Source organism: Lytechinus pictus, chromosome 18 (genome assembly GCF_037042905.1).
Source record: "Lytechinus pictus isolate F3 Inbred chromosome 18, Lp3.0, whole genome shotgun sequence".
Lineage (NCBI taxonomy): Eukaryota > Metazoa > Echinodermata > Echinoidea > Temnopleuroida > Toxopneustidae > Lytechinus > Lytechinus pictus.
Window position 1 is genome coordinate 11,910,474 of NC_087262.1, and position 11,775 is coordinate 11,922,248.

The window sequence follows — 11,775 nt, forward strand, 5'->3', positions numbered from 1 at the left end:
ATTACATTTCAATTGTTATAACTGTATTTATGGTGGATTTTGTCTACTGTTTTGTTGGAAATGAGAAAATAAAACTGATACTGAAACTGAGAAATTCTTTAGGAATTATCCTTATTATCCTTAAGAAGAATTGTAAGAGAAAATATATATCCATTCATCCAGTTAGTTTTTTTTCTAAGGAAGCTCATTGCATAATAAGAACATTCCAGAATGTCTTAGTCAAGCTTCGGTATGTAGGCACGAGACAGGGGACTTGCAGGGGACAGGGGGGATCCCCCCCTGTAGTTAAGGGGAGGGAGTTGAACTCATTCTCGTTCGATATTTGGTGACTTTACTCTACTCACGACTAGCCTAGATTATGTACGGACAGGAGATGGGACTTCTAGGAAAGGCTAGCTACAGCTATGGTTGTGTCTGAAGAGTTCTACTATTAAAAGTGTTATATTTGTGACTTCAAACTATCCTGTTTGAAGTCATTTTGTTCTGGTTATTAATCTGGATCTTTTCAACAACAACAACAGAAACACACAACAAGTGGAATGCCTCTGGCCGTCTCACCTGCATCACGCGATTCAATATAGCAGCAGTGCTGATTTTGAAAACTACTATAACTCGCACAAGATGTTCAGTGATACTTGGTTACTCTTATTTCCACGTTTTATGAACTAGACCCATACACTTATAGAGATATGATGGTAATTCAACAAATACCCCCAACGTGGCCAAAGTTCATTGACCTTACATGACCTTTGACCTTGATCATGTGACCTGAAACTCGCACAGGATGTTCAGTGATACTTGATTACTCTTATGTCCAAGTTTCAAGAGAAAGATCCATCAACTTTCCAAGTTATGATGGTAATTCAACAGATACCCCCATTATGGCCAAAGTTCATTGACCTTTGACCTTGGTCATGTGACCTAAAATGCGCAAAGGATGTTCAGTGATACTTCATTACTCTTATGTCCAAGTTTTATGAACTAGACCAACACACTTTCAAAGTTATGGCGGTAATTCAACAAATACCCCAATTTGACCAAAGTTCATTGACCCTAAATGACCTTTGACCTTGATCATGTGACCTGAAACTTGCACAGGATGTTCAGTAATACTTGATTACTATTATGTCCAAGTTTCATGAATCAGATCCATAAACTTTTAAAGTTATGATGGTAAATCTACAGATACCCCCAATTCGGCCAAAGTTCATTGACCCTAAATGACAATTGACCTTGGTCATGTGACGTGAAACTCATGCAGGATGTTCAGTGATACTTGATTAACCTTATGTATAAGTTTCATGAACTAGGTCCATATATTTTCTAAGTTATGATGACATTTCAAAAACTTAACCTTAGGTTAAGATTTTGATGTTGATTCCCCCAACATGGTCTAAGTTCATTGACCCTAAATGACCATTGACCATGGTCATGTGACATGAAACTCAGGCAGGATGTTCAGTAATACTTGATTAACCTTATGGCCAAGTTTCATGAACTAGGTCCATATACTTTCTAAGTTATGCTGTCATTTCAAAAACTTAACCTCAGGTTAAGATTTGGTGTTGACGCCGCCGCCGCCGCCATCGCCGCCGCCGTCGCCGCCGCCGCCGTCGGAAAAGCGGCGCCTATAGTCTCACTCTGCTATGCAGGTGAGACAAAAATTGTAACTCAAAGAGTAGACCAAAAGCTTCAGTCTCTGTATTTGGTTGTTCCGCTGAACTGCGTTGGCTCCACTCACCAATACATAGACTGAAGAACTTGGAGGCCTGTACGTAAAGACAACGTATTAGCAGTAACGTTAGATCTAACAATCGGCAGAAACCAGATTTTAGGATCGTTTTTTTAATAAAAAAAGTCACATTATAAAAATGAAATTACATCCAACATGACAAGAAAATATATAAAATTCAGAAATATCGTGCCTTAGACCCCACTTACCGCTAATTCCTTTCAAATGATGATCAAAACATAGTCATCCTCGATCCTTTCGTTGGTCATTGTAAGTTGCCATCTTGGATGATGTCAGCATCCTTACAGACGTCTTTACCAGTCGTCATATATCGCGATTCGTGCCACTTCATTGTGCTTGTCTATGTGCGTGCGCTCGGAACTAGTCACTTGCATTGATTGGCCAGGATAAACAGAAAGCCTTCATAAAAGCCTAACTCAACGAACGTAAAGGGCAGCAACACACGGCTGCCATTTTTTCCTCTCCGGCAATAAATTAAAAAAAACAAGGAATAAATCATCGGTAACGTATATTTGATATTTTCTTGGAATATGCACGTATCAAAAGAAAAATTAGAGTCTAACGAAAAAAATAGTGGGCCATCGTTCAAGATTTTAATGTCATTTAGACCTAGGCCTGACTAAAATGATGGATCTAGACTAGATCTCTAAAGCTAAATAAATTGTAAAAAAATTTAAAATCTCAATCTATTCTAGATCTGGACGAGCACTATCTAGGCCCGAAGCACTCACACAAGTACGAGGTTAGTATGTATACTAACCTCGTACAACGGACCGCGTTTGACCCTGGATTTCGAAGTAGTCGGCAAACATCGCTTCATTGCAGAAGTAATATTTGCCTAAACTCCTTCTCGCTACTCACCGGGGTGCTCTTTCCGGTAAGTAGCAATACAATACTGATTTAAAATTTAATTTGGAAATAAAAATCGTACAAAAAAAGCAAATGTGCTTACCTCGGCCTGGAAAGTGACTTCTCATGTCTCTTCTACGGAAATACAAGGAAGCCCGTTGGTGGCGCTAATAAATTTCACAACCTTGATTCAGCTCCTCGGTAATTTTATAACTGTGTCTAAATTCTTTGAATGCTCAATTCTTATGATTACTTGACTAATTATGGGCACCAATAAATGAAATACCTTCAAAAACATAATTCAAGATTATTATTGGGGATGATAACACTTTTTTGCAAATAATTGAAAACGATGACTAATAAAAAAATTGAAAAAAATCTACGTACCTGGAACGAAACCAGTAGTACAAGCTTTTAACAAACGTCAATAATATGGTCTACCAAAGTCTATACAATGAAAAGATTGGACACTTCACGGACTTCTCATAATGCTTTGCGTCGATTTGCATGTAAAATAGTTTAGGTGCCTAGTCTTTCCCTTGTCATGTCTTTGATATGAATATAAATCGTGCGCCCTCTTTAGGCCGAAATTGAGGTTGCGGATCGGCAATAGGCAGCGACGTCAAGAGCAAGAAAAGATGAGGAACAGAGGGGAATAGAGTGCTCAAATAAGTCACCAAATGGACTTCATATGGATCGGTAAGTGAATTGGAACAATTTATAAGATTATTGTACATGTAGAAATATCGATTTCGTGCAATTGCATGGAAGTGGTTTATCTGGACTCCAGGAATCTCCAAATTCTGTGGAAGGATCAGCTCATAGAGAGAGTTGCATGCGTCGTGCCTTGATTTTACTGTGCACGGCGGCAGCGATGCACCCATGAGTGGGCCCGATGTGGGCACATGATTACACATGCAGGTTCGCACTAACACACTACCGTCGGCGAATGGGGATAATAATAAAACGTCAGAAATTGTTAAATCCCCAGAAACGACGGTTATTCCTGTCTACTAATCGAGTTATGGTGGTGTACTTGAACTGGATGGACTGTCATGTGGTAAATAACCAACGTAATGCTTCAGCTATCTCTTTTCTTAACTGCTTGCAGGATCTGTTTCTCCACCAACTGGTTTATGAGCCAACTCGTTACAGACTTTCACAAAACTGTAACATTCTTGACCTTGTCATAACAAACAAACCTGAACTGATATCTGACATTAGCTATGGTTCACCCCTTGGGCGCAGTGACCATTGTTGCCTGTATTTTGAAGCAGATTATGAGTCATTCACTTCTGATCTTACACAATCTTCATCACTTTTGTTTAACAAAGGAAACTATGACGATATGAGATTAATGATGGCTAATGTAGATTGGGAAGATTGCTTATCAGGTACGAGCTGTTTAGAATCTTGGCATACCTTTTCTACGTACTTGCATAGTGGTATTAAACAATATGTTCCAGTTGGTAAAGCCAAGTCTAGTGGAAAGAAGAAAGTATACTCGACGAGAGAATCTGTTGCATTGAGTAAAAAAAAGCTCAGAGCTTGGAAACGTTACAAGTCAACGCTCAACCAGGAGGATTTTCAATATTACCGTGATGTCAGTAATTCTCTCAGAAAACTGACAAGAACTCTTAGTACTGACTTTGAAGAGAACCTCACTTTTTCTATTAAAGATAACTCCAAGGACTTCTGGCGTTATGTTAACTCCAAAGTGAAGACAAGAAGAGGGGTTGATGTACTGGTGACGGAGAATGGTGAGAAAGTGACCACAAATACTGATATTGCTGAAGTTTTTAATACAACATTCTCCAAAGTTTTTACAAAGGAAGACCTGAGTAGTTTACCTAAACCTGATAAACAATTTGATGGACCTTCCTTGAGAAATACCAACATTACACAAGAAATGGTGGAAGAGCAATTAAAGAAATTGAATGTAAATAAGTCTGCCGGACCTGATAATTTCCATCCAAGAGTTTTGAAGGAGTTATCATGTGAGATAAGTCTCCCACTAGCGATCATCTTTCAAAGATCTCTAAACGAAGGAGTCTTACCAGTGGAGTGGAAGATGGCAAATGTAACCCCAGTACATAAGAAGGGGTCTCGGCAGCTTGCTGGTAACTACAGGCCCATAAGTTTAACTTCAGTAATAGGCAAAGTCATGGAGGCCATTATACGCAATGTTTTAATAGACCATATTGACAGTAATAAATTGTTACACAATGCCCAGCATGGATTTACCTCTGGAAGGTCATGTATTTCGCAACTTATGAGACAAATGGAGGACTGGACATATCTTATGGATAAAGGGAGACCTGTAGATGTAATATATCTTGATGTTAGCAAGGCCTTTGATACTGTACCTCATCAGCGACTACTTAATAAAGTACAAGCATATGGCATCGAGCACAGAGTTTTTGAGTGGATCAAAGCCTTTCTAGTAGGACGTGTACAGAGAGTGTCGATTCGTGGGGATTTCTCCCAATGGACCCCTGTGATTAGTGGCGTGCCTCAAGGGAGTATTCTCGGACCTCAACTCTTTGTCTTATATGTAAATGACCTCCCAAATGTGATTAGTAATGACATTCAAATCTATGCTGATGACACTAAGATATATGGTGATGTCTCTGTAAACCAACAAACCTCGCTACAGGATGACTTGGACGCAGCAACCTTATGGGCCCAATCCTGGCAACTCTCCTTCAACCAGGCTAAATGCAAAACCATGCATATTGGAAGAGTTAATACTAGAACAACATACAGTATAAACAACCAGATTTTACAAGTATCTGTTGTAGAAAAGGATCTTGGAGTCATGATTGATGAGGAGCTGAAATTCCACTTACATGTAGCACATATCGTGAATAGAGCCAATCAGATGCTTGGACTAATCAAAAGAACTTTTACTGTCATCTCAAGTACAACATTGCCAACCTTGTTCAAGACATTAGTACGTCCTATTTTGGAATATGGAAATGTAGTGTGGCATCCAAGGTTCAAGGAGGATGCTGTTAAAATCGAAAAGGTACAGAGAAGAGCTACAAAGCTAATTCCAGAATTGCGACATTTACCATACCAGGATAGACTTGTAAGCCTTGGAATGTACTCACTACACTACAGAAGACAAAGAGGAGACATGATCGAGGTATTTAAGATTTTGAATGGACTTGTTAATGTTGACTCTTCTGTATATTTCATCCCTGCCATTCAAGACACAACAAGAGGACATCATCTAAAATTGTTTAAACAGAGGTCTTATACCACTTTAAGGAGGAACAGTTTTAGTCAGAGGGTTGTAGACCTATGGAATAATCTTCCTCCATCTGTTGTGTCGGCACCCTCTATTGACTCTTTCAAACATAGGCTGGACAAACGTTGGTCTTGCCATCATCAAATTCTTCCCTAAAAAAAAAATAAAAAGAATCCGTCCACCCTCCACGCAACATGCATGCATGTAATTTTACAAGACATTTAAAATAGTCAAGTTGGAACAAGTACTATCAGAAGGAACGACCGGAAGTCTCGACAGGCTTGCCTTCTTCTTCCGTACACTGATGATGATGATGATGATGATGATGCGATAAAAAAGCTAAACTAGAATGGTGTGACCTTAATTCGCACGTTATCTAATTTTGCACAAGGTCGAATATCCCAATATCGAAAAACTAATATCACCAACAGAAAAAGCGACCCAAAATTACTTAGTATGGTAATTTTCTTGAAGGTAAGGTCTCATTGTGAAAATATTGGCAAAACATTGGCAAACTTTGTTACCTACACTATAGTTTTACGTCTGCTCCGAGAAAATCCGAACTTCTCGACAAGAAATCACCAGTTTGCAAGCAGAGCCAGAGGTATCTAAACAAGAAGTAACCAACCGAATTCATAGCATTTTGATATCCATCTGATACAAATTAAGGTCACACTTTTTTCATGACACTTTTTCAGCCGAGCGCGCACTAACTTTTTAGTCGATCCTCATGGAATTTTGAGATCGGGATACCGGCGAAACCCTGGCCTGGGCTTGGCTAGACAGGAATAACCATCGTTTCTGGGGATTTATTCAACAATTTCTGACATTTTACTATCATCCCCATTCACCGACGGTAGTGTGTTAGTGCGAGCCTGCATGTGTAATAATTTCTTCCAATTTGGGGGACCGGGTTTGTCTATATATTTTTTTTTAATTCTAAATGACATTATATTATCTTGAATGAAGGCCCACTATTTTCGTTAGACTCTAATCTTTCTTCTGATTATAGAAATATTGCAAGAAAAGTACGAAAATATACGTTACCGATGATATATTCCTTATTTTTATAAATTTCTGCCGGAGAGAAAAAAATGGCAGCAGTGTGTTGCTGCCCTCTACGTTCAACGAGTTGTGCTTTTATCAAGGCTTTCCAATTAAATTTTCGATATCCTGGCCAATCAATGCGAGCGACAAGTTCCGAACGCGCGCACATCAACAAGCGCAAAGCAGCCGCACAAATCGCAATATATATAGCGACTGGTAAATACGTCTGTAAGGATGGTGACGTCATCCAAGATGGCAACTTACGTTGACCGACCAAAGGATCGAAGATGACTATGTTTTGATCATCATTTGATAGGCATCTGCGGTCTAAGGTACAATATTTTTTAATTTTATATATTTTTTTATAAATTTGAATTTTGATGTAATTATTTTTTCATGTGACATTTTATGCACCAAAAAATGATCCGAAAATCGGGTTTCCGCCGAATGTTAGATCTAACGTTACTGCTAATACGTTGTTTGTACGCACGCACTCACACGTATTGCGAGGTTAGTATATATACTAACCTCGCACAACCAACATGTTTACACGATGGATTTTAGAGTTGTCGTTAACATCGCTTCATAACGTGAATGTTAGCCGAAACCCATTCGGCTACTAACCGGGGCTTTTTCTGGTGAAAAACGTTCCATTTTCAATTTTTAACATATTTTTTTTTATTTAAAAAGGACACAAAAAGAGCAAAATCGCTTACCTCCGCCTGGAAAGTGGCTTCGCATGTTTCTTCCACGGAAATAAAAGGAAGGTCGTTGTTGGCGCTAATACAGTTCTCAACCTTAATTCAGCTTGTCGGTATTTTCAAAACTAGATTTTTGATTCATTGTATGCGCAATTCCAATGATTAAATAAAATAGAGACACCAATAAATGCAATAACTTAAAAAACATACTTTTTTATTATTTGTGCTGACGATAATACTTTTTGGAAAGTATTCAAAGCGATGACAAATTTAAAAAAAAATATAGAAAATTCTACGTACCTTGAACGAAGCCCCGCAAGTGCTACCGTTCATTTGTCAATTAACGTTCCACCAAAGTCTTCACAGTAAAAAGATTGGACACTTTGCCGACTTCACGAAACGCTTTGCATCGATTTACGTGTAAGATAGTTTTTGTGTCTAGTCTTTCCCTTGTACAGTTGTAGTGTCTTTGATATGAAGATAAATCGCGCGCCCTTTCGCTCATTAGACGAAAAATTTGAGAACTCGCAAGGTTGGGCCGTATTTTGTCAACGAGAAGAAAAATCAACGCTTAAATGACGCTATTTGAGGGATATTCATCATATCAGGAGGAATTGACTTCACATCGTTTGGTAAGTTTCGTAGGACTTCATAACATAAGTTCATTCTGTAAATCCTCTTATTAAATTTGCGGGAAATGTTTAGTACTATTAAAGTAATACTATACTATTATTGTTGAATGTGCCGTGCCTTCAATTCAATTTTCCTGTACACGGCGGCAGAGATGCACCCATGGGTGGTACGCACGGGCCTCCAAGCTCTTCAGTCTATGTATATTGTATTGGTCAGAGAGCCAACGCAGTTCAGCGAAACAACCAAAATACAGTCTCTTACAGATACAGAGACTGAGCCTAAGGCTGAGGTCTGAAGGCAAGCTTTTGGTCTAGCCTAGGGCCACTCATGGGTTTAATGCATCTCGGGTGCGAAGGATTCATATGCACATGGTGCACGCGAATCTTTCACACCCTTTTTACTAAAATAACTATGCCATTACAGTTTACCTAAAGTTTCTAATTGTGCTATGACACTTACCGAACCATATGGATCGTTTGTTGACTTCTCTTTGCTGTTTTTTTAAGAAAAAAAAGCATTTTCTCGTGATCTTCACGTAGATGCCGCCGGATCATCGTGGATATCAACTTTTGCCTAAAGAGGGCGCGCTATATTATTCACAAGACGTTTGTTTACGGTTCTGCAGCTTGTACTGCTAGCTGCATTTTAGACGCTTAGCATTATTTTCCTCTTTCTGTTTTTTTTTTTTTTTTTTGCTGTCAAGCGGTATTTTCTATTGTAACGCCATCAGCAATGATGAAATGTAAAGAGTCGCCTTGAAATGAAGAAAAATTGTGTCACATTAATTCGTTAGTTTGTTTCCTATTATTTTGCCCTTTTTCTTCTTCCTCATCTATGATCAAAGGTGAATACCTTTTTTTGATATCTGTTCTAAAAGCTGGACATTTTAAATATTTTGTTCAAATAAATAAATCAACAGGATAGTAATCAAAATGCGATAGAGCTGCCCGAGCTGAAAATTCTGATACAAGGACTTGAAAATAAAACATTCTGAGCACTTTTTATAACCATGATGAGGAGACCTAATATATATATATATATATATATATATATATGTATATGAAATAAGCTAACACGAAAAAAAGACGTTTTGGGGACTGTTAAATAAGAATTCATGAGTGGGATAGGTAACTATCTATTCTATTCTTGTTCGTTTTCTATTATTATTTGTCTGTTGTGTTTATTTTTCTTGAAGCACCAAAAGGTGGACATGTCCGATAAAATATATTAACGAAGTCATGCACCATTATTATCATAAGCTAACGGATCAAAATGCGAGCGTGAAACGTGAGCTTCTTTTTTCCTAATTCAGTCTTAATGATACTTTTTCATCATATTTTAAAGGTGAATCTCATGATTCAAAATGATAAATGCTTGTCGCACGGGCAGAAATAGCGGGACCAACAGTTATTTTCAATATTCCGAACTGCATTCTGGACGTTGTATAAGCACCTTTGTATAACAATTAAAAGGGTAGGCCTATTTACCTTACAAATTATGCGAGCGCTGAACTTTTGGACATTTAAACCTCAACAAATGGACATTCTAAGCATTTTTAAAATATGAACAACATCATAACTGTCACTTACAAAAATGATGCCAGCGCGAAGCTCGCACTTATAATTTTTGATATTGATGACAGGACTGTGTCTAAATGAAAAATAATGCGAGGGCATTTGCGTTTAAGATTTAAATTTGGGATTTGAAAAGTCCGACAGATTACCTATACTTTTAAAAAAGGAATGACATCCAGGATTTAACCGCAAAGCGCCAGTAGATTTATGTTGAAGTTAGACCTAGAACAGGGACGTTGAACCTTTATAATCATGAAAAAGATGGTATTTTTATAAATAAAACATGGAAGTCTAATTTTGTTTTAGTGTTAATATTCAGATCTTCAAACTTGACATTTTCCTATCCCCTTCATCATTCTCTCTCTCTCTCTCTCCCTTTCCCCATTTTCGTTCTGCCTTCTTTTCTTCTCTCCCTTTCCCTTCCCCTTTTCGCTTTTCCTTTCCCTTCTTTTCTTTCCTTTCTCCCTCCCCTACACTTTTCTCGCTCTTTCCATTTTTTCTTTCCCTCTCCCTTCCCCTCTTCCTTTCCTTTGTTTTCTTTCTATTTTATGGTCTCCTTTTCCCTCTCTCTCCTCTACCTTTCCCCCTCCCTTGATCTGTCTTTTCTTGTCTCTCTTTCCCTTTCCCGCCCCCTCCATTCCCTTTCTCGCTTTTCCTTTCCCTTCTTTTCTTTCCTTTCTCCCTCCCCTACTGTTTTCTCGCTCTTTCCTTTTTTTTCCCCCTCCCTTTCCCTCTTCTTTCCCCTCTTCCTTTCCTTTGTTTTCTTTCTATTTTATGGTCTCCTTTTCCCTCTCTCTCCTCTACCTTTCCCCCTCCCCTTTTCCTTTCCCTCTCCTTTTTTGTGCAAACATTAACACGAAAATCTTGCTTCCTACACACACACACACAAACGCCCGCAATCTAACACACGTTATGCGAAACAATCGGGACATTATCATTTTGTTCATATATATATATATATATATATATATATATATATATGTATATTTTCTCAATGAACATTTTCATCTATTTAAAGCTTTGAAAATTAATAGACAACGATTCCATAGGCGAAATCTCAATGATCATTAGGAAGGTACTTTACCCATTTTCATTTTATGTCATTGTGATTATTCCATACTAAGGCAACATATTTTGGATATAAAAATACGTGAAGGAAATGTTCCTCTTCTGTTTTATACTTTAACAGAAAACATTTTGTTCAACCAAATTATGATTTGTATTTCCAAGTTCCATGTAGTATTTTCATTGGAAAATCTCTTAAAGGTCAAGTGCACCCCAGAAAAAAAATGTTTGAATAAATAGAGAATTATGAAACAAGACTAACGCTGACAACTTCATCAAAATCGGATGTAAAAATAAGAAAGTTATGACATATTAAAGTTTCGCTTATTTATCACAAAACAGTTACATGCACAATTCATTGATATCTAAATGAGAGAGTCAATAATGTCACTCACTATTTCTCTTTTATTGTTCGAATTATACAATATTTCAATTCTCACGACTTTGACCAAATAGGACCCTCTTTAAGTATATACATGAGATGCAACCTGTTGATTTTTGGTACAATTTCCTATTATGCGCCGACGACTTGAATCGAGAATGTTCGATAGGAAAAATTCGCATTTCGATTTTTGTTTGCGTAATTTCCACCGCAGTATGAAGGATGACTAAGGACGGACCGAGCGAAGTATCCTGGTTGAGATTTGGAGGTAAGCGATAAAAACACCTTTATCAATAATTTCTAATTCATTTTTAAAATGAACTAAATCATACGATCAAGATTAACATAGTGGAAAAATATTGAAAGATTTGGCGTTTCATAGTCCCTCACATTCGTGTGATGAATGAAAACGTCAAAATGCACTATGAAATCACATGCGTTGTGCGAGGTTAGTATACTAATAGGGATCTTAAAAGGAAAATCTAATTTTTTAAATCTATGTTTAAAAGCATTGAAAA